Source organism: Nothobranchius furzeri, chromosome 13, assembly GCF_043380555.1.
Source record: "Nothobranchius furzeri strain GRZ-AD chromosome 13, NfurGRZ-RIMD1, whole genome shotgun sequence".
NCBI lineage: Eukaryota > Metazoa > Chordata > Actinopteri > Cyprinodontiformes > Nothobranchiidae > Nothobranchius > Nothobranchius furzeri.
Genome location: NC_091753.1, coordinates 35,605,151 through 35,629,547, shown reverse-complemented (window position 1 = coordinate 35,629,547; position 24,397 = coordinate 35,605,151). Strand labels below are relative to the sequence as shown.

The window sequence follows — 24,397 nt, the reverse complement described above, 5'->3', positions numbered from 1 at the left end:
AAGAAGAATAGACCTGTCAAAAATTGCGACGAAGGGTGGTTTCTTCTCTCTAAAGCAGCTTGGGTATGCTCTTCGAGTAAGAAAAGTACACCTGAGTAAGAAAAACAGACACAACTAATTTCATGAGCTAATATGTGCCGATTCATATGAGTCCACCACATGTGAGCGGCTCTGTGGCCATTACACAAGACATTTTAAACTAATCAGCTACCCCATAAACAGATTAAAAAAAGTGGTGAAGCGGGCCTGGACTTTCAACATGAGCACACTGATCACCATATGGGGAATAAAATGATAACAGCTGTTTGATTCATGTGACACATCTGCAGTTTGGAGAAAACCCTCATCACCATGTTATTTAAAAGCAAACATCTGCCTGAGCTGTTTGACTTTCAAAGAATAACAAATATTGACATTATTTCATGCTTGAACATAAAACTGTACATAATTTTTTTCTAGCAGACCTAAATATTCCTCAGGTGGACGAGAATATTTTAGACCAAACTGATAACAGACACCACACATAACTCAAATGATTATTATTCATTTTAACTTGCAGACAAAAGAAACACGTTTCTGCTTGCTGCTGCAACAATTTGGACTGAGAATTTCACAAGGCGCGCAGACACCGTCAGAAGCTGTTGCTTCACTCAGGAGGTTTTCTGCTGAAAGAATTTAAATACAGAGAAAGAATGACAACAGGGAAGTGATATCTACAGGGGGAACTGTGGACACGCCACATGTTTCTGTTCTACCTCTGTTGCACTCTCAGCAGGATGCTTAGCTCCTATTAGATGGTTTCCGGTTGGGAAGGGAAACGAGGGGTTAATTTGTTCTGATCTGCTCTAATCTCTTATTACCTACTCACCGCTGCTCCCTCTTAGATCATCTACAATCTATCATCTACAATGATAATATTCAGTGGCACTCGTGTTTCTTTCATCTTTCTCTATTTTTGTACACCTCAATTCCAAGCAATCCAATTTTCTTAATACCTTTCCACATGGTCGTTGGCTTTCTGCTGCTTTTTACTCATCTCTACTTATAACAATGATAATGAATTTTATTTAAAGCACCTTTCAAGGAACTCAAGGTCGCTGTACTAAAAATAATAGAAATCAAGTTAAAAGCAAGCTAAAACAAATCACAAAGTCAGACAACAAAACAACAGAACAATCTCCTAAACCATACGCAGCCTTGAGGAGGTAAGTTTTTTGTTTAGATTTGAAAGTGGTGAGGGAGTCAGAGCTCCAGATGGCTTGTGGCAGAGAATTCCTGAGGCGAGGTGAAGAGCAACTTAAGGATCTGAGGCCCACGGAGGTAATTCAATTTAATTCAAAAACGATTCTATATTTGAATACAATTTTGACTGGAATATGTTGCCAACCCGTACAAAAAAAATAATAATAAAAAAAACAGTAAAGGCCAAAGTTTGAACACACCTTCTCATTCAATGTGTTTTCTTTACTTTCATGACCATTTACATTGGGAGATTCTCACTGAAGGCATCAAAACTATGAATACATGTGGAGTTATGTACTTAACCAAAAAAGATGAAATAACCAAAAACATGTTTTACATGCTATTTTCTTCTAAATAACCACCCTTTGCTCTGATTACTGCTTTGCACACTCTTGGCATTCTCTCAATGAGCTTGAAGAGGTTGAATGAACATGAAATGGTTTTTCAACAGTCTGAAGCTCATCAAGAACATCAAATATAAGTCAAATTTTGTTCTATACATAATTTATTACCTATAAATATCTGCTGGGAAGGAGGCAAATAAAAACAGCTAATACATATTGTTGATCTTTTTATAATTTTGTTGTTTTATTTTTATATTTTTAGCAGCTTACCATATTGCTGTTTCATTTGAAACATCATCAAATAGAATATTGGATTAATCGATGGAGGATTAGATAGAATATTTGAATACTAAAATATTCTATAGCTGCAGCTCTACTTCATATGCTTGCTAAATATTAAAATAGTCTTCTACCCCTATTTCCTGCATTAGATGCCAAAAGGAAAAAGACACAAAATGGTCAGGTCAGAAAAAGTCACACAGACCTATGTCAAACTGTAAATTAGCATGGATGTTTCTCAAAACTAAGGCACCTTGCCTTGATGTCTTGGTCCCACCCTGGTTACCTAGGAGATCCGTTATCAGGAACCGCCAAGGCATGTTCCAATGTTCATGTTCTACTGAGGTGTGTGTTCTCTGTTTCTTAGCCGTTTAGCTAGCTGAACAAGGATACATGGGAGGTGTCTTGTAGCCTAGCCTTGGTCAAAAATTTCCCAGAATACAGCACAGTACTTTCAAAAGGATTGCAGATCAGAAGCTGGCAGAGCTAATTTCAAGTTTAAATGTAAGTAAACTAATCTAAAATGATTGTTTTTAGACCCAAAGAAGTTGGTTAGTTGCTTTGTAGTTGCAGTTTCGGTGGCTAGCAGGTTAGTTGCTTTGTAGTTGCAGTTTCGGTGGCTAGCAGGTAACTCGCTTACATATTTAATTTTAACAATATATACACAATTTAAAAAGTAAAAAGCTCATTATATACTGTATATATATATTATTATATATTTTTTTAACTTACAAGTTAATATAACGTTATCTCCCGTGTCACGTGATGATACGTGACCACCGCGAAAGCTGCGGTCAAGATGTAAGTTTGTTCCATTTAGTCATTTTCTTTGACCAAGGAAGGACAGTGTCCTTGTAAGCAAGGCACCTGGCCTTGCAAGCCATCGCCTAGCGAGGCAAGGCACCTTGACATTGAGAAACGCCCATAGACTCACCCATCTTGGCTCGTGAGGCTGTTTTTTTTAGGCCAGGAGAAAGAAGAGCGTGTTTCAAGTAAGCTAATTTTTAGCATTCACAACATTGAACTCCTTCAGGTTTGTGTTTGTGGAAATAAAACATCAACGTTGCAATTTTTACAAAAGAAAGAAGAGTGAACAGAGGCAGTGGAAAAGTTCAAATATCATGAATAAAAATGAGTAAGACTCATATCCTGCTGTTTTTGACCCCAGCTCCTACCTTCTAGTTCTTGAAAGAGAAGCTAACGAGCATTTTTGTCCACAGTGGACGGCTCACAAAGCATTAATTTACACTAGAAACTAGGGTTGTCACAGTAACTGGTGTAGCGGTAAACCCCGGTAAAAAAGTTAATAATAATAAACGCCTTGTTTTTGAAAAAATAAATTATCTCGGTGGATTACCGTGGCTGCGGTGTAGGCGCGGTGACCCTTACCAGCCACTGTATCATCTGCTAAAGTTGCCGGCAGCACATGCGCACTTTGTTGTTTACGACCAAAGCTTTCTTGAAGCTAAAGCTGAAATAATGGCCAAAGGAGGAGACGGCAGCGCTCAGGACATTTATAATCCCTCAAAGAAGACAAAGTCAGAAGTACGGGCATTTTTTGGATATTTGAAGAATGCTGAGGGACAGTTGATAGAAGACGGCTGTCCTGTTTGCAGCACATGCAGAAAAAGTGACTGTGAAAGGCAGCAACGCTTCAAATCTCATGACACATCTGCATGACCATCACCCACAACTCTACAGTCAACGCAAGGCAAGTTAACGTTAGCGCTTTAGCTAAAATGCGTGATCCGAGGATTTGGGTTGAGGGAGAATGCAACGAGTCGCTATATAAAGCAGCCGCAGCTCCACTACCTGCATATAAACTGTGTCGCGGACATCCCCATGTTGAAATGACGCTATGCATTACGGGGCTCCCAGGGGCAGAAAAGAGTTGGTCTCTCTCCGAGAATAATTATAAATTTAACAATGATTACTGCCTGATGACATTTTCCCAAATCTGCAAAGCTCACTGGAAGGACACAAACCGAGGACAATATTTTCCTGATATAGGGTTTATTACTCAAGTAAGGGTAAAAAAAAGTATGTGATTAGATGGCTACTTGAGTACTGAGTATCATCTGAACTAATATTTTTAAAATGATGACATCAAACAGACCAAAAAAAATAAGTTATGGGAAAATATTTGTATTTTAAAGACTAAAGGGGAATATGTAAACAAATAAACAACATAATTTCAAAATAACAAATTTTAGGCAAAAGTTAGACACAAACTGAGGACAATATTTTCCTGATATCCAGGGTTTATTTTGAAAATGTAGCACGTTTAAAAAAGTACCGCGATAATACCGAAAAATATGATAATTTTGGTCACAATAACTGTGAGGTTAAATTTTCACACTGTGACAACCCTACTAGAAACTATAGCAGATTTTTTTTAATAACATGTAAAGGCCCTCTTTAAATGGTTAAGTGGCTTAAATGCTCAGACATGTCCTAATCCTGAAGGTTAAAGATACATTTAAGAAATGTTGAAGGACCATTTGTCAAGACAGGAAAGTCTGATTTCTTAAATAAAAAAAAGAAATATTTCAAGACATTGCATTGAATTATTAGTAATGGTGGAAAAATGAATTTGAGCCCATGACTTTCACTCTTACGTGCTGTTAGAAACCAGACAAATGGTTAAACAATTAATCAGAGTCTAGTTAATAACCAAATGCACAAAAAGGTCACATTTGACACAGATTATTATCAGAAAACTCCAGGCCCTGGAGTCCCTCAGTCTGCATTACCTTTGCATGCTTTTTGCATAAATAACCAGTTAAAATCCCATCATCTGAACCAGCATGTCCACCCGGCTTTTATTCAGTTACAGTAGGTGTGGTGTTGGCTTATCGCCACAACTTCCCTTGAAATAATAAAACCAAATAACTTTTGAAGGCCATGACTCACACTCATCAGATAAGAGGTGAAAATAGAAACAAACCACGAGGCAGACATTTCTCTCTAAGCCAAAGACAAAAACCTGTTAGTAAACTACCTTTATTTCTGCAGAAAACAGTTCCAGAGATATTTAAACAGACTGAATAAGGATGGTGAGTTAATAAGTGTGCTAGAGCTACAGTGGCTGGTTATAACCACTTTTTGCTTAATGGTTGTCATCAAACAAAACATGCCGCCAATTCATTCCTGGGAACAATTGGCTATAAAAAGTATGTCTTTACAAGGGCTGGGTGCTGAAACTCTGTACTGGTTTAGCACTGACTGAAAACAATTGAAAGGTACTGCTGATACCAAAAACAAAATCTTTTTCTGTCCTAAATTTTGATACTTTCTTAATGAAACATCCTTGTTAATAAGCGTCAAGTGACTGAGGTCACTCACACACAACCCTGCCTCTCCTTTACAACAACACCTGTGCCGAAAACATCAAAGGTTTGGCTGCATAAGCACCAACAGGGCTAAATGTAACATCTATGATAAGACTTATGGCATTAAAGATGAAATTACAAGCAATTTAAAGGGATACTAGGCAGTTTTGGCTTGCTATAAGCACCCCCTAGTGTTCAGTTAGTGAAAGGAAAAGTGAAATTTATCTCCTTGCTGTAAGTTCGTCTTTTTAACACCTTAATCTAACAGCTGAATGCCTCCCCAGCCTTTATTAGTTTCTACAGAAGTGATTTCATTGCTACCCTTTACAAATCAGAAATACATAAACAGAGACTGGATCAGCACTCTGAAGTTGGAAGTGCAATTTTCTGGCCATAGAGTGCGCTGGGGGTCTCAGTGACAGGGGCAGCAGTAGCTCAACAGGTTGAGCGGGTTGTCCAGTAATCGGAAGGTTGCAGGTTCGATCCTGGCTCTGGACAGAGAATTCTGCTGTTGTGTCCTTGGGCAAGACACGTAACCCACCTTGCCAGCTGGTGGTGGTTGGAGGGACCGGTGGCGCCTGTGCTCGGCAGCCTCGCCTCTGTCAGTGTGCCCCAGGGCAGCTGTGGCTACATTGTAGCTCATCACCATCAGTGTGTGTGAATGGATGAATGATACACTGTAGTGTAAAGCACTTTGGAGTCCTTACTCTGAGAGGCGCTATACAAGTGCGGGTCATTTATCATTATCATTAATCATTCATTAACCCTGTGTGTGTGTGTTTTAGCACACACTGGCTGAAGAAAATTATTAAAAGTATGAAAAATTTGCAAAGAATCCCTTTAATAAAGCACCTCATCATGGTATCAATAAGTTAGCCGAAGTCTGCACCGACTTTGACAGGAAAACAAAATTCAGCCCGAGTCGACAACGATCCTCTTCTGATGCTCATTGATATGAATAAAAATAGCTAGGACTCATGTTTACAACGTACTTAAAGAGCAAGTAACGTCTAAATTAACTTTTTTTTGCTGATGAACTGTATAAATGAGTGTCTAATAGTGTTTTAAATGTGTGTATTCATTATTTTAGCATTTTGGTGCATTTTCTTAAAAAATTAAAAATTCTGCCTAAATACCACAGTATAGCTCCACCTTCAGCTTAAAACATAGAATATGACTCATTTTGAATAAATTTTAGCCAATGGCTAAAGAGTAAGATACTACGTAAACCAGTAGAGTACTACGTAGCAGCTCTGTGTCAACGTTATAAAAGCATCGGGAGTCTCGGCCACGCCTTGTGGCGAGTTGGGAGTTGGATTTGCATGAGAGTGTAGGAGGCTAGCCGTAATTCAGCATTAGCATATAGCATTAGCATATCCTAGTCTTTAGCATAGCTTTTAGTGTTATACATACTTATTTAGTGTTAGCTTGGCTGTTGGATATTGTAGTTTAGTTACTGTTTGGCTGTTAGTGTAATTAGGAAAGTAGTTCGGGTTTAGTGCTCCATATCGTGTTAGCATGGTGAGATGGTGTAGTGTAGTATGGTTGCGGAGCTCTGTCGGGTTGCACTCCTTTCCGCTGGACTTAGAAATTAGGCGCCAGTGGTTGCGTGTCTGGAAAAGATTCAGCTCCCGCCTGGTGCTGTAGTTTGCAACCAGCATTTTACCCACGATTCTGCACGTCTCCGTTCCAAGAGGGAGGCTGTGCCCACTGTGGCTCTTCCGCGATTTAGATACAGCCCACCGACTCTGCTCCCCCACCATGACGGGCTACAGTCTGAGGTGAGTAAGCTAAATAAAAGTTTTAACATCTTCTAAAGACAATTCCCTTCCTAAATGCAAAGTTTGAGAGACGTGGTTCACTCCATTTAGCTAATATCAGCCTGCACTGCCTTCGGGCTGATTTGTCAAGTTCACAAAATGTGGAACGGGATGTAAGGTTGGAATCAGCGGCGAATCGGAACATATCTCAAAGCCCTGGCCGACAAAACGGTCCACATGACTGTCAGGCTCAGAGAAAATTCGGGTTGTTTTTGTGTCAGTCGGTAATTCTGCAACAGTGACTCTAAACTGACGCAGCACTAGTTGACAGACAGCATTACAGCGTGAAATCTAGCACAGCGTGACCCGGTTCCGTGAGGAATTCTGTTCCGGAGGTCGCATTTCAGGGTCTCCACATCATATGTGACTGACTTTTACGTTATAATAACATCACACACTAGGAATGTTATAAAGCGCCTATATGGGACAGTGTCTTTTGTATTTTATCTGACTTTATAAACATCAATGTGCTTCTATTTTTTTTTCAGGCTAAATCTACCCAAGACACTGACTGTCAGACTGATTTAGTAATCTGCAAGAATGCACTTGTCCAGGCTGACGTGGTGTTACCCGTAGCAAAGGTGAATTATTTTTAATAATCTTCTATGTAAACATTTTATTACCTTCTAGTTTTAATTTGTTTTACAGATTGTTACAAGTGATTTTATGCTCTTTTAAACGTTTATAAATGTGCTGCTTCTTTGTTTTTATAGAGCTCACAGCCTCAGTGTCTTGTGACACAGGGACCATGACAGAAATTCATCTTCCAGAAGGTCCCAGAGCATCCACACCTCCTGAAAAGACCAAGGTGTGAGGTGTCTGCTGTTGATTCCAGCTTCCACCTCAGTGACAGTGCAAGCTCAGTGAACTGTTCAAGGTAAAAAAATTAAAACATTTCTGAATTTTTAAGATATTAACAATTAAATAAGTATGTGATTACATCATGAAGGAGGCTACTGATTCTGGCCCTGTGACACTTGGTGGTGACGTGTGAGCTGATTCACCTGGTAAATAACTTTTAAATTAAATATTTTGTTTTTGCTATCAAAAGTAAATTAACTAATAACCTGCATTACTGCAGGACACTCAGCAAAATATGGACTCTACACCATGAGGCAGGCACACGTTAATAACTCTATAAGAGCACATAAGGTAAGCAACACCACATATTATTATTATTAATGTACACTGTCCTGGATTTGTTTTCTTTCTGCATCTCATTAGCCTGGCTGATCACCTGATAACTCCTGTCATCTGGTTATGACAGCATGAGGATGTCCTCACACACCTGTAACCTATCAGCTCATCTAGCAGAATAGAGAGAGAAGAGACAACACCACATCTCCTGTTCCTGGAAAGCCTTCAGCCATCCTTCGATGACTGAGAACCTCCATCAGCTCTGTCTCCTGTCTGCCTACAATTATTATAATAAATATTGTGTTTGACAAGTTTTTTCTGCTGCCAAATATCTCACTTTAATTCCAGTTTTTATATTTTAATGGATATTTATGAATTATATTAATTGAATTATCACATTGTCGCATGTTTATCTAGCTATTGTGATGAACTAAACTAGCACCTCACTGTTAAAAGCTCGTTTTAATTTCAAGCATGTTTAAGTATTTATGGACATGAACAAAAACAGGAAATATATAAATTGAGATTTATTTAATTAATATAACAAATAAGGGGGAAAGAATCATTGAAAGGCACATTCTTCTGGAAGCTCCTGATCCCGACGACATCAGCAGGAGACCAGCTGCAGACACCAGAGGATCACCTGCAACCAAGAGCAGCTAGTATCAGTAAATAAATAATGAAATCAGAACAGTTTTAGTGGGCTGAACACATTACAGAATAATTTTCTCATGGGATATTTTCATAACTTCATGCAGCAGACTGTAGCTTGAGCCCAGATCTCCTGGAGAGCTGCTATCCAGCACGTTTCAGTGGATTTTCCTGCTTTAACAGGTTAGATAAGCTGTTAAGCAGATCAGCTGTTTGTTGCTGATTAAAACCAGGTGTGTTGATGCAGATAAATCTCTAAAACATGCTGAATACTAGCTCTCGGGCCGTGGAGACAAACCCTGCAGCTAATCCAATGCTATGGCTAACGGCTACTTACATTCAGAGATGGTTCTGTTGGGTCGGTTCCGGTAATTTCAGGCAACTCACAAGCTCAAAACAATAAGGCTCATGTCCGCTTGTCTCCTCCAAATAGACTTGGTCCCTTTCTTCTCGAGTGTCTGGGTAAGGAGGGGGAGAAACGTCCTCCACTTCTAATGACTGCTCAGAGTGAAGGGAGCTAGCTTCGTCTAGTTAGCCGTCTCTTCGTCACTGCCGCGGCTCCGCCCTCTCGGTCCTCCAGGCAACGCCTACCAATGTTGCATTTTTTAAAATTGATACGTGGGTGGGGTAAGACTCTGAGGCACACTTGACATGCACTTTAAGTTGATGTTAACAGAATGTTTATTTATTTGATTTATTTGGTTTGTTTGGGATGTAAACGGTTTTCATTTATGGTTTTTAGAGTAGACCTTTCCTATTTCTTGCACCGTGGATGTTTACACTTCACCTTCATACTGTTTACTTTTGCACTAAAAGATAAATACTACCTTTTTAAAATTTTTATACAAACAAACTGCATTTGAAGGTTGAAGCTAGGGCTGCAGCTATCGAATATTTTTGTAATCGAGTACTCTATCGAATCTTTTATCGATTAATCGAGTACTCTAGTAAATTATTCTTTTGTGCTTGTAAACCATTATATCAAATAGCATGTTATAAAATAATGAAAGACCTCTTAAAATGAGCAGGCAATTGCCAGTTATTCTTCAAGTTTTATTCAAAATTGGTTTTCAAAACTTCAGCACTTCAACTTTACTCCAAGGTAAACAAATGCAAGCGGCTGCGGCCCAAACACAACCAGAACCGCTCATGGCGCATGCGCAAACATGGCTCGCCAGCTGTTTCCCTATTAACACACGTCCGTTTTAATTTCTACACTTTTTTTTCACACACAATAACAAGGATTGCCGAGAAAGCATGTTTGCCGTGGTTATGTCAAATTATACTGATCACAAAACATTTATTTACTTTCTTTCGTTTTCTCTCATAAATACCTGTGTTCTCCTGCAGCAATCCGAGGGACAACATACATCAATAACAACACAGTAAAAAGCCCGACGTGTTGTGTAAAAACTGCTACTTTTAGCAAATTTTTAGGTCCGACGTGTTGCTACCAGACACACAGTGTGAGCTGAAACTGAGTGCTACAAATGAAAAAGTCGCACAGTGTCCGCAGAATATATAGAAATACAGGCTAAAATGCATTATCTTGTAGAGGCTCAGAGTCCGCTTGCAGAAGAGACATTTACATGTGGATGTCAGGTGCTGCAGCATCGAGGATGTGGTGTTGTGGTAGGCTAAATCCATTTTACAGTATTTACACTGGACTACGTTTTCCACCTTGGTCCCATACCTTTGACATTTTCTGTCTTTTTCACACTCCACCGGGGTTCACGTTGTCCGCCATGGCTTAAGAGAAAGTTAAGTTACATTCGTTACTCTCGTGTGCGTTCAGTGCAGTGTGTATGTGTGTCACTTATTTCGGTCTGGGTGAAACATGACCCCGGGCGATTGCAAAGCCATGAATTCATTAAACATGAATTAAACGAAGCCTCGAGGCAGAGAATTTGACTCGAGGCTTTTTTGTACTCGAATTATTCAAGGTACTCGTGGAATCGTTTCAGCTCTAGTTGAAGCAGCTTACACTCGTTCAGCATCTGATCGCCATGCACCAACTGAAGATGGATACGGCATGGACGGAAGGGAACAAGACACAAAAGAACGTCTGCTTGAGATGAACTGCAGATCTGAATGGATGAAGAACGAAAACACTCCTCAGGAGAAATTGTGTAAGTACTTAACTTAATGCATCTTCTTTCTTTCACTTATTTGAATAAAAATGAAGACTGGATCATTGATTTTTGTTCCTGTAAACATGGTGCACAGCGTGCTCTCTCCCTGCAGGCTGCTGTATAACACAAGGAGCCATGGTGCTTTGTGGTTTCCTTTGTCTTCTTCTGTTGGGAACCACCAGAAGTGCCAGCATGTTTTACCTCCTGTAAGCTACAAAAAGGCCTTAAATAACTTTTCAGATCAACTGTTTGTGCTTTATTCAACCAGTGAGATTTTTATTAACCTAAATAATTTCCTTTAATACATCACTTATGACAAGTCGAGTCACATTTAGCTGTTGTTGGTTTTTTAGTAAATTTATTTTGTTTCATTCATTTTCTGAACATGAAAAGCCCATTTTTGACTTGTTTAAAACATTTTCTTTTAAGAGTCAATCTAATTCAAGCTTCAGTGGACAAAATGCAAATCTACAAATCTAACAGAATAATTTCTTCACGTTGCAGTTGTTTGCTTACCCTAAGTCTGTACTGGGCAGCTGGAGACAAACGAGAAACCATCAGAACACAGATAGTATAAAATTGTAAAGAGCCAGTTTAACTGGTTACTTTAGTAACTTTAAGCAGTTAACTCACACTGAAAAGACACAGCCAGGCATCGCTTTGGTTCCAGAGATGCTGAGTGGAGTTCTTGACTCTGAGGCTTAAACCAGTCAGTCACGGGGCTTTGAGAGTACTAATATATGAAAGATGACACATTTGCCTGCTTTTTGATAAATTAATGCTACATGTGTCCTCAAAGCTAAGTGACAAGGCTTAGTTTGAAAATATTTGGGGAACGTATTCCTGTCTGGCCTGGCCTGTAGCCTTGGATATGTGACTCAGAGTATGATCAGTCCATGATAAGGTGGACATAATATCAACAAACTCAATTTGATTTCAGCAAAATGCTTAAAAATATCAAAAATGTTGACTCATTTAGTTAAATTCCAACATCCTGGGACTTAAATGTATTTTATTTTTTGTCTGGATGGAAGCATTGCAAAGCAAAATCCAAAGAGCACGAAGAATTTGAGGTCCTTGAAACAGTCTCCATCCATTCATCTCTGATCATTGAAGAAGTGTAAAAGTAAGAACTACCAAAAGTCATAACCATGATGCCCCTGAAGAAATTAATGCTTAGATATATTTTAGATAAAGCTTTAACAAAAGGTATGGACCCCTTGAAACGTAACATAACGCGCCCACGCCCCCCCAGCCCCAGGCAGGAGGGCAAGAAGCAGGCACCTCCCCAATGACCCTGTCATGTTCCTGAGCCGAGGTGAGTGACAACATCTTCCATCTCACCACTATCAGGCTGATTTTCCACAGGTGAGGAGCGGAGGGGTTTGCAGCTGCAGAAGATTCCCAATCAGGAGCTCAGGTATAAAATGAGGATGGAGACACTTCACTACGCCGGATGATTGCACCAGTATAGGTAGCCCCAGCCACTCGCTCTTGTTCTTGAAACTCGTATTTTGACATTCACTTTCTGGATATTATCGGATTTTGAACTCGGACTGCATTTGGAATATGCCTTTTGGATTACCCTCTCATCTGGTGTTTGTTTGCCTTCCCGCAGGATCTCCACACACCCTGCCTCACCCTCGCTGTTTGAACTCTGGATTACATTCACCACGTCCCATGCTCCACCGTTGTTCCTGTTTGGACCCTCTCCGCTGCCTCACCAATCCCAGATCATCCCTGGACTAATCAGAGCTCACCTCGGCTCTCTCGCCTCTTTCCCCCCTCGTTCTCCCTGAACTCTGAATGAACTCGAGCGAGCGATCTACCCCACAGGACTTCCCTGTGCTCTTTTTGTTCCCCTTATAATAAAGACTTTTACTTTAATCAGTTCCACGAGTCAGTTTCTGCATGTCTTGGGTTAAACACATACCTCGAGCCATGACAGAATCATCCGGCCATCAATATAACCCAGCAGAATCTGCACTCGCCGATCTTTCCACCTGGATGACGCAGCAGAAGCAGACTCTTCCCGTCATCCTGGAGCAGCTCAGCATTGCTAACCAGCGCTACCAACAATTGGAGACCGTAATCCAGCAGGTCCACAATCGTCTTCCTGTTCCAGCCTCTGCTTCTGCGCCGGCTGCCACCCCGGTGTCTGGTCAAGCCGTCGGAGGAACGTTTCAACCCGGACCGGAAATGCCTGATACACCGGAAGTCACCCACTTCCGTCAGGCTCCGTCTTTGCAATGTCCGACTTTTTCTGGTGAGTTTGATGAATGCTATGGCTTTTTGCTTCAGTGCCGCCTTGCCTTTGAACGATCACCAAGATCTTTTGCCACAGACTCTTTCAAGATTTCTTTTATAGTCAGCCTTTTGAGAGGCAAGGCACTTAGGTGGGCAGAAGCAAAGAGTAGGAATCCTGAATTTTTGTCAAGTTCCTACACAGATTTTTTGGAGGACTTTAAAATTACGTTTTGCAGTTCTGAGACAACCACAGATTTTAGAAAGAGGCTCTTACACCTCTCCCAGGGAGGGTGGACAGTGGTGGAATTGTCCTTGGAGTTTCGGACTTTAGCGGCTATGACGTCATGGAACGAGGATGCCTTGAAGGCAGCATTCATCGAGGCGTTGAGTGACCGGGTCAAGGATCAGCTGGCTCTGTGCCCCGAGCAGGGTCCGAAATTAAATTTTTTACTCACCGGCCAAGTTGGCTGGTAGATGATGAAAATCTACCGGCCAAGCATATTTTTTACCGGCCAAAATTCTAAATGATTTAGATCTACCTAAAGCATGTTATTCTATATTATGTTGATTCCAAACAGAGTGACAAAATAATTAAAACATCAACTAATAAGAAAAACAACTCTTTTGTCATTTTTACTATTTATTTATTTATTTTTAGAGATGTGTTTATTAACTCTTTCATTGAAATCTAGTCAGACTACTTGTTTTCTCTGTCCATGAAGTCTGGCCGCCTACTTCTGACACCGTCTTTGTGCCAAAGCATTACAGCCTCATTTAGGTCATAGTCCTTGATCTCTGGAGAACACAGCTGCACCATGAGAATATCTGAAAGTGTGTCAGAGCTAGGGTTGTCACGGTAACCGGTGTAATAACCGTCTTGTTTTTAAAAATTATATATTATCTCGGTGGATTACCGTGGCTGCGGTGTAGGCGCGGTGACCCTTACCAGCCACCGTATCATCTGCTGAAGTTGCTGGCGGCACATGCGCACTTTGTTGTTTACGACCAAAACTTTCTTTAAGCTAAAGCTGAAATAATGGCAGGAGGAGACGGCAGCACTTGGGACATTTATTATCCCTCAAAGAAGACAAAGTCGGAAGTATGGGCATTTTTTGGATATTTGAAGAATGCCGAGGGACAGTTGTCTGTGAAAGACAGCAACGCTACGTGGCCATCATAATGTAGCCATTGTCTCACGACTCTGCCATCTCCAGTTCGCCACTTTTCACAAAATCTTCTGGTTGCCACTGGTCCTGGTGGTTTTTCTTCCAGTTCGACGAGTTTTCTTTTGGAAGGCTGGCTGACTCCAGTTAAAAACCGCCACATTTCACCGCTAGTTTTAACACGAAGCTAACTTGATAAACTGATTGAATGGGATAGGTGGAAATGACGTTGGATGCGACGCTCACGTTTCGCGTACGTTTGTGTACGTTGCATGCAGGCGGGAGGAGTATCAGAAATCCATGGAAGATGACTGATAAACATAACTAATTTGGTGCAAACATTTACTCGCTATGTGGCAGATAGAGCTCAAAAATGTACTCGCCAAATGGAGCAATTTGCTCGCATTTGGCGAGTGGCGAGTGTTAATTTCTGACCCTGGCCCCGAGCCATCCACTCTGGATGGATTTATCTCGTTGTCCATCTCTATAGATAAAAGATACCGGGAGCTACAGAGACCCGCAGCGAGGGATGTTTCACCACCACCTCCTCATCATCGCTCAACCCCTAGACCTCCTTCTCCGGACTCCTCTGAGGAAACCATGCAGCTGGGAAGGGCACACCTGACTCTAGAGGAAAGATGACATTGGCACAGTAGAGGACTGTGCTTAAACTGTGGGCAACCAGGACACTTTGTGCGGAACTGCCCGGCAGCGTCAAAAGGTCGAGTTCACCAGTAGGACCGGGAGTTCTGGTGGGCACCAACTCAGGTAACAGAATCTCCCATTTCCTCATTGACTGTCTTTTGGTCTGTAATAACCGTCACCACCAGACGACTGCATTAATTGACTCTGGTAGCGAGCAGTCGCTTGTGGACCCACGACTTGTCCGCAAATGGGGAATAGAGACCGAACCTCTCCCAGAGCCACTACCTGTTTCCTCTCTGGATGGGAGGTCTCTGTCAACAATTACGCACCGGACAATTCCACTCCAGCTCCAGGTCTCAGGTAACCACACGGAGACACTCTCGCTGTTTGTGTTCCCTTCTCTGCAGAATCCGGTGGTTCTAGGACATTCTTGGCTGAAGGTACATAACCCGCAATTGGATTGGAGAGCCAACCGTGTTGAGACCTGGAGTCCGGAGTGCCACCTCACCTGTCTGACCTCTGCGGTTTCTGGACCTAAAGACTGTGCCGTGACTCCAAAGGAGCCTCCCAATCTCACCCAGGTACCGCCTGAATACCATGACTTGCAGCAGGTGTTCAGTAGAGACCAAGCTGCCACCTTACCACCTCATCGACCTTTCGATTGCGGCATTGACCTGCTGCCAGGAGCTCCACTTCCTACTAGTAGCCTCTACAGTCTCTCGAAGCCTGAACAGGACTGTATGCGGTCCTACATTTCGGAAACACTAACCAATGGGACCATAAGGCCATCTACCTCACCTTTAGGGGCAGGGTTTTTCTTTGTGGCTAAAAAAAGATGGTTCCCTTCGCCCCTGTATCGATTACTGGGGTCTCAACCAAATAACTGTCAAGGACAAGTATCCACTCCCGTTACTCTCATCCACATTCGAGCCAGTCCAAGACGCTACCATTTTTACTCGGTTAGATCTTCGTAATGCTTACCATCTGGTCAGAATTTGCCAAGGAGATGAATGGAAGACTGCTTTTAAAACACCTTTGGGGCATTTTGAATATTTGGTAATGCCTTTTGGTCTCACTAACGCCCCAGCAGTTTTCCAGAGACTCGTGAACTCGGTTTTGGGGATTACATCAATGACTTTGTGACTGTGTATCTCGATGACATTTTAATATTCTCTAAGTCAGTCACTGAACACCGAAAACATGTACGAGCTGTCCTCCAACGGTTGTTAGAGAATCGACTGTTTGTTAAGGCCGAGAAATGTGAATTTCATGTCTCTATTGTGAAGTTTCTTGGTTTTGTGCAAGAGAGTGGTCGACTAAAGGCGGATCCTGACAAGACACGTCAAAAACGGCGATAAATGTTTGGTTCAACATTTCCATCTGTGTCATACATCAGCTTTTGGTAAACCAGCTCTGTTTTTTACGTGGAAGTATTATTTGACCATTCAAATATAGCCCTTCTGATATGCGGCCAATCAGATGGGTCGGTTCACGTAATACGCCCGCCCTCTATGTAGACCAGACCTGGGCATTTTACGGCCCGCGGGCCACATCCGGCCCTTTGGTTGACTTTGACCGGCCCGCGTAAGGTTAATTGGAAATTACAAAATAAATGTATTTTCTCATTTTACCTCATGCATGGGCTAAGGCTGCATTGCTTTTATTTTGAAGTTGTTTTTACGTGCACAATGACGCAATACGTATAGCAACAAGTGCCTGCGGTTGACATGGTGATTGTAGCCCCCAGAAATGTCCGCTCATGCAACAAAAAAAGAAAGAAAGAAAGAAAGAAAGATGCCGAATGCAGGATTTTCAACAAAAATTGGACTGCTAAGTATTTTTTTTACAGAAGTCGGAGGTAAAGCCGTGTGTTTGGTTTGCGGGGAGGAGATTGCCGTGTTTAAGGACTACAATTTAAGTCGGCATTACGACAAGAAACACTCGGAAAAATACAAGAACTCATCTGATGCTGAGAGGGCACGGACATCCGAAGCTTTGCTAGCAAAGTTGCAAAAGCAGCAAGGCTTTTTTACTAAGCTTCACACATCCAGGGATGCAGCAACCAGGACCAGCTCTGTGATATCCCACAAAATAGCTAAGAACAGCAAGCCGTTTTCGGAGGGAGAGTTTGTCAAAGAGTGCATGGTGGACGCTGCTGCACTGCCCTGAAAAAAAGGCGCATTTGAGCGAATCCCGCTGTCCAGGCGAACCGTGACCAGGAGGATCGAGGACATTGTGGGGAACCTGGAGCTTCAGCTGCAACGTGAAGTGGCAAGTTTTGACTTTTTCTCATTAGACGAGAGCTGTGATGTCCGCGACACAGCCCAGCTGCTCGTATTCGTCCGGAGGATAACGGACTTCAAGCTCACAGAGGAGCTGGCAGCAATGCGGTCGATGAGAGGGACAATGACAGGGAGTGATCTTTTTACAGAGGGAAATGTGTGCACGGACACTCTGGGATTGAAAGGGGAGAGACTGTCAGGTGTCACAACAGACGGTTGTCCAAATCTTACAGGGAAAAATGTCGAACTTTAGAAATGCATGCAAGATAAAAGTGACAGAAATCGATGCAGATCAAAAATAGGTGTTTTTGCATTGAATTATACACCAACATGTGTTGTGCAAGTCAGTGCTAAAATCAACCATGTTACTGATGTTCTTACTAAAATAATAAACTTCATCAGGGCACGGGCGATGAATCACAGACAGTTTGTGGCTCTTTTGGAGGACTCCACACGGCTGTCAGATGGCTCAGCCTGGGGAAAGTGCTGGAGAGGGTTTGGGACTTGAAAGCAGAGATTCAGGATCTCTGCTGGATTTCTACTCTTCTCTTAAGGAGGAGAACTTTCCAAACCTGAGGAGACGTGCTCAGAAGATGTTGGATTTCTTCGGCTCTACCTACATTTGTGCACAAACATTTTCAATGATGAAGTTTACAAAATCCAGGTATAGATCCTCTCTCACTGATGATCATTTGTCAGCTGTGCTTCGCTTCTCCACCTCAGACATTCAACCTGACTGATGCACTCGTTAAAGCCCAGCAGAGACTAGATTTCTCTCATTGAATAAGAAAAAAAATCGCTTAAAAACACAAAATAAGGTGTTTGGACCACAAATGTAGGCAACTAGCAGTGAACTGGGACACTTTTTTTTAAACCTCTTTCTCAAGATCACAGTTCAGTGATTTTATTTTACAGACAATACTGTGTGTCTGTAGAATGCTAAGAACCTCTTTCCAACAATATTTGAAACTCAGAATGTGTTTTGGAGTGAATGTGACTGAAACTGTTAACTAATAGAAGTCACAAATGTTTAACAAAAACCAAATGTGCGCACTTTGTTTACCATTGCCTTGGGGAATTTGAATAAATCACATTTTTGTAAGCCAACCTCACTTTTTCCTTTTTGCTCATTTATAACTTATAGTCTACTCTTACCAGCTTGAAAAAACAATGGTATTTACTGCTTTTTATAAAGAAATACCATTAATATTATGCATAATTGACTTCAGCCTTTTGGCCTGGCCCTCCACAATATTTTCTATTTCTCATGTGGCCCCATGGAAAAAATAATTGCCCACCCCTGATGTAGACCCTTAGGATGAAAAGCAACACCCGAACTGAGTTAGCGGCGCAGTTCCCTTGTTCGTTATGCTGGCACAGAGCAACAAATGTACTTTGTGCTGAGGTTTCTGGAATCAGCGCTGCTTTCAAACGTGAACGTGAGTCCGCTCGGTGTCGTTAATCATTTTTACAGGGTTGACTCCGACACGTGTCGGTGAACCAACCCACCTCCATGTTGCTAGTGTTCCACCAGGTGGTGATGTTAGCCCCAGGCTCCGGTTAGCTTCCAGCTAAAAGGCTACAGCACTCTCCTCCCAGTCCCACCCTGCTAAAGACGGCCTGGAAAAGTTCCCCCACACATCAAAGTGATTTTTCATTTATGAGCTTTTATAACCTTGTTAATCAGGATAGTTGATTTGCTGCTGCACATAAACTGCCAGTCAGAAGCTCTGCTAGCCGGTTATCTTAAGAGGAGCTAGTTCAATTTGTTAGCTTGTTATCAGAATCATAGTTGCAGTTTCATCATCTGAGCTGCTTTGTAAGATCTAGGTAAACTTGTTCAATTTGGGGTTAAAAACAAACGTTTTCACATATTTTCCATGTAGTTTTTTGCCAGTTCCTCTTCTGAAAGGTAGACAATTGTTTTTCTCTTTCCCTCAGAAAATCTTAATATTCTCCTAGTTTGGCCCAGCACAGTTCACTTCCCAATTACAGCAACAGCCTTATATCATAACCACATAAGTGGAGAAAATGCTTAGTAGCAATGAGAGAATTTGCTGTTGCATTTAAGTGATGTTAACTATTATTTAAGATTTAAACTTATTTTCTGATTTTTTTTATTATTTTTTTTATTCAAAAAACACTGGTAAGGGATGTTTTTCTGTATTTGGAGCATCAGAAAAAAGTTTTATGGTGGTGGTGATGTTTGAAGGTCACTGAGAAACTGCATGCATGCAGTTTGTTGTTTTGCTGCTAATACAGTAGCAGGTGCAGCTGCATATTTTTTCAATGAAAATGTTGTGTTGTAATGGAATTCATGCATTAGTTTTTGTTTGCTTTGAACCCAGAGCAGACGTCACACTCCAGGCGACATCAACACTGCATACTTTAGTATTTGTTCATTTACCGTGAGTAATATCGATATTGCAATATTAAGCACTGTTATCGAATATCGCAGGTTTTCCTAATATCGCGCAGCCCTAGTTGGAATAAACACACAGTTCAGTATTTTAGCTTTTGCTTTGTTTCATATGCTGTTAACATGTCACATTTAATCAAATTTCAGCTTTTTTTAATCAAATAAACCCTCCTATACATATAAACTATTTCCCTACCACTCTCATAAGAATGCGTTAATATTTTCCACTGGGCACTTGTTTTTAGTCTGGAATGGTAAATGTTTTTGGTCAGGTTTAATCTTGATTTCAAAATAAAAACATGTTTTTCTAGATTCCAGCTAGGGCTGCTTGATTATGGCAAAAATAATAATCACGATTATGGTGACTGAAATTGAGATCTCGATTATTTAGGACGATTTTTCAATTTATGTTGATTGTATTTGTTTTTATTCAGTCATAAAATTGCTCAGGGCACAATCAGGACAAAAAGAAATAAGAAACAAGATGATCACTAAAATAACTCCTGATTCCCAGTATAAAAAGACCAATATACTTATAGCTCATATGACCCAAGGGCTATAGACCTAGGTTTAACACATTTAAGTGTAATCAGTACAGACCCAAATACCAATATCTTGCAAATACTGACAGCAAGAATTATACAGTGGCATTTATAACAAATAAATGCAAATAAATTGATGTTCACAAAATGTTGCATATCATTTATTGAGTCGTGTCAAGGTGCTGTAGGAGCGTGCACTAGCACCGTGTCCTCAGAGAGATTAGTTATTATTTATCAGCGTGAGGAACTTATTTCTACCTTATTTATAAACTATGTATTTACAAGTCCATCAGTTAATGTAAGAATTGTCCCAACCACAGCTGCACCACCCAACCCGGTCTCAGCAATCGGGGCAAGCTGCATGTGTGTTTAGCATGCCGCACGCGCACATTTAGCCGTTTTTAGTGGCTCAGGAGTCCGCAGGTGCGGTGTGTGTGTCACTCACTCTGGTTACTCTAACAAGGAGCCGGCTCTGAGAGTGGTTTCTTTAACGACTGACACATCATTACATCACTCCCTTTCCTAATGTCCTGAAGAACGGTCCGGAGCACAGGTGGAGTGTTTAGCTAACCTGCAGGAAATGTCGACGACAGTTATCCAGAAAGTAGCTAAGGGTTACCAGAGATGTTTTTGAGATGTTCGCTAGGTACTTTTAAGATTTAAAAAGTCAAGAAGGGGGTCTGAAAAGCTGTTAGAAATAGCGTCAAAGTCACCAAGTTGGCAACACTGTGGGAGGAGCGCTTCATTAGTAACTCGGGGCAGCGCAAGTGGGAGGAGCAAATAATCGGCTTGCTTTGTTTTTATAATCGTTCAAAACTCAGATCGTAACTAGGAGAAAACAGGAAGCTGAGTGTCATTTAGATGCTTGCGGTTGCCATGGTGAGCGGCAAAGAGAGTAAAAATGCAACGCTGGTGAGAGCCGAGACTGTAAATAACAAAGAGAGAAACATTCATTACAGCCTTCCAGATGTATCGCTGTCGTGGAGATTGGATCACTTTTTACCGTAAATCCTCTAATATTAGCCTGTATTTAATTAACTGCCGGGTATCATATTTTGGCCGGTGTCGGAGTCGGCGGAGGTGAATAATGGCCGTTTTTTTTATTGTGGCCGGGTGGAATGTGGTAACAAGCAAGTACGGGGGCGGTTGTGTCATCCGTCTCACTTTTGATTTGCCAGTGATAGACCGCGAGGGTAACTTTAACCGTGCGGAGACGAAGAGAAGGCGAAAATTTGATATCAAGTTCAAAGAGAATGTGCTGATTATGCTGCAGAACACTCTGGGGAGCAGTAGCAGGGGTTGTATGAACTAGTGACTAGTCGACTTCACCGCTCTATAGTGACTTTTTATGCCTGTCATCGACTAGTCGCTGTCACGTGATAATGACCGGCAAGATGCAGTCCTCGGAAAAGACAGCAGCCTGCTGTCAGCAGGTGACAAGCTCCTGCTCGTCGGGAGGCAACGCGCTGTGCCAGAGCGTCGGTACTGACACCCGCCGTAAAACGGACATTTAACCAAATTGTGACGTTTACCCTCTTGCAATTTAACCTTCCCCTCACCCCCATCCTAACCTTAACCAGCTAGCGCATGCAAAGCTCTGATTGTTGACGCGCTCCAGACATCTGCGTCCTGAGCACGGCCGCAGTAACATTATCAAATCAGGTGTTGCCACCTCAAAAACTAATTTAACACGTGATCGTTCATGTCGGCTCATTTCCTTTTATGTTTTCTGTCTTTTATTCTTTTATTTGTGCCTGATGCCTTTTGCTGCTGTGGATCAGGGCTCATCACCTGTTTTGTCCTCGGTGACTCACCTCACTGATGCGCCGGCGAGCACTCCGCTGTTTTTGCGGTCGGTAGATCTTTTAGAACTGCAGTTCAAAGGTAACTCATAAGGTGAATATATATGAACCCAGGTAGCAGTTTTTCTTTAGGATTGAGAGGAGATGCAGGAAGATAATAAACAGGCAGGACAGAAAAATAGTCAAATAAAAACAAGTTTGTTTTTGTACATGGTGGTTGCAACAAACAGACACCATTGAAGGTAATCAGAAGTGAGGAACAGAAAATGAAATAATTATTTTAATGTTTAGAGCAGCAGGAGCTCTGAGAGGCTGCAGGCGCATCAGTGAGTTTGCGGCCGCTGCGCAGGGGGAGGGGGGAGAGGGCTGAAGCAGGAACTACCATTGTTAAAAGAAATGTGTTTAACTTTGAAAATGTGGGCGCAATTTTAATTGTCAAAAACTCCAGCGAACCATTAGTTCATTTTGCTCTAATAGAAATAGAGGCCTGCCTCAAATTCTGGTCCTCCTTCCAATAAAGGCCTGGAGCTTGATGAGCTTGAGTCAAATACAGGCCCGGGCCTGTATTAGAGGATTTACGGTATGTTTTTTCTTAGCTCAAACATTCATGTTAGAAACTGGTTGGGTTGTAAGTTTATGATTACAGCTGCACAATAATCATCCAAACAATGCTGTAAGCAAAACAAGTTGAGCCATTTTTCTGTCTAAATGCATCAGTTTCTTTCCAGAAAGGTAGAAAAAAATAGGCAAGCTATTTGCCAAAACTTTACCTGAATCAGTTTGGCTGAATTACTGTAATTTCAAACGTTTGCAGCAACTTGTTTTTTAAAAGGATTTTACAAACACAACTGCTGATACTTGCACCAAAAACAGCAGAGCTGAAAGCAAACTAGAAATATCTATTAAAAATCACTGAGGACACGTGGAACACCTGCAGGGTCAAGTAAAAAAAAAAATCTAAGAAAAATATGAACTTGTTTACTCATTCCATCCTGGATCTTCAGGAGGTTTATCAACGAGTGTGAGGATTTAATTTCATTCTTCTGATAAAGTCATAGTGACTCCTTTTTATGCTGCACTGTACTCTGACAAATCTAAAAAAAATTGTTTTGTGAACACTTATCAGAAAGTAAACTTTCAAGGCTAATCCATGGAGAGGAAATGAACTAAAAACATTCAGTCAGTTTTAAACTTTCTGCATGAGACAAGTATCTTTATCTGTAAATAATAGTGGTTGTGTAAAAATAAATTCAATAATAAACGATATAAATGTCTATTTCGAAGCAATATAAACATAAAAAAGGCACAGTCACAGAATAATGCTGAATAATTTTGTGGCCACCTTAACTTTGGTCAAATGTATTGACAAGTATAGACCTAAAATAAACAAAAATACAATGACCTCTCGTTTAAACGGGAGAAAAATAAAATATGAGGTTTCTAGAAGATAAACTTGTTCTATAACAGAAAAACAGCAGGGAAAAATATTTCCAAGTTTCCTTCAAGTTTGTTGTTTTTCACTTTCAGAGGATGCTTGAGTTTAAGCACGAGCGCGAGCTGCTTTGCTTAAACTGACAAAAATAAACGAATACACAAAATTCATGTTTGAAACGTCGCTTCCCCTTCCATAAATGTGTTACAACGGTTACAACCAAACGACGGCAATTAAATCTTAAGCAAACATCACTTACCCAATAACAACAAAGGAGTTGACAGGTCGCTTTGAGATTCCAAGTTCCTCAGTTTACTTCTTGTTCTTCTCTTCCTACGTTTTCTTCTTCCGTGCCAAAAAAGCGAGTTAAAAACAGAGTTAGCTACAAATGAGTCTGCCTATGAGTTTCAGCGAGACCTCAGCTGTGAAGAGAGCACCTAGCCCGAACTGACCACACACACACGAGCGCGCGAGCACAATAAAAGCAACGTGTGGAGGGTTGGCACCATGGTTGGCACACTACAGTGTAGAGTCGCGCACGCGCATTAGTAGGAGCACATGGCTGAACACTTACAAATTTTAAACGTAAATACTTAACTTAGAGCTTACCACGTGGTATTTTTGCTAGATTCCTTTGTCTGTCGATCCAATATTTACCATACAGGGCTGTGCAAAATCTTAAACCGCTCTACATTTTCAAATTTTTTGCTCAACTAGCAAGACTATTAGAATGAAAAGTGTTATTGGATAACAGATTTTCAGACTAAGAATTTCAAAGTTTTTCTTTCTACTTCTTAACCACTACTATGAGCTTAAAGTGTTTTGTAGCGGGCCATTATAAAGACGCAGTCTGTTGAAAAATTCCAATTCAGTTTATGGCCTAATCTCACTGCACTTCACAAAATAAACATCCCAATTGAACCTGCTT

At 41.2% G+C, this 24,397-nt stretch overlaps 1 protein-coding gene across 2 annotated transcripts in view; it reads right to left on the bottom strand.

Moving 5' to 3' along the window:
• LOC107380433 (P2Y purinoceptor 3) overlaps positions 1-24,152 on the bottom strand; it is a 67,339-nt gene extending 43,187 nt beyond the window's left edge. For both annotated transcript variants that reach the window (XM_054742739.2, XM_054742738.2), the window contains exon 1: positions 23,729-24,152. The gene's annotated coding sequence lies outside the window, so the exon portion shown is untranslated. The remainder of the gene's footprint in view (positions 1-23,728) is intronic.
• Positions 24,153-24,397: the final 245 nt, after the last annotated feature.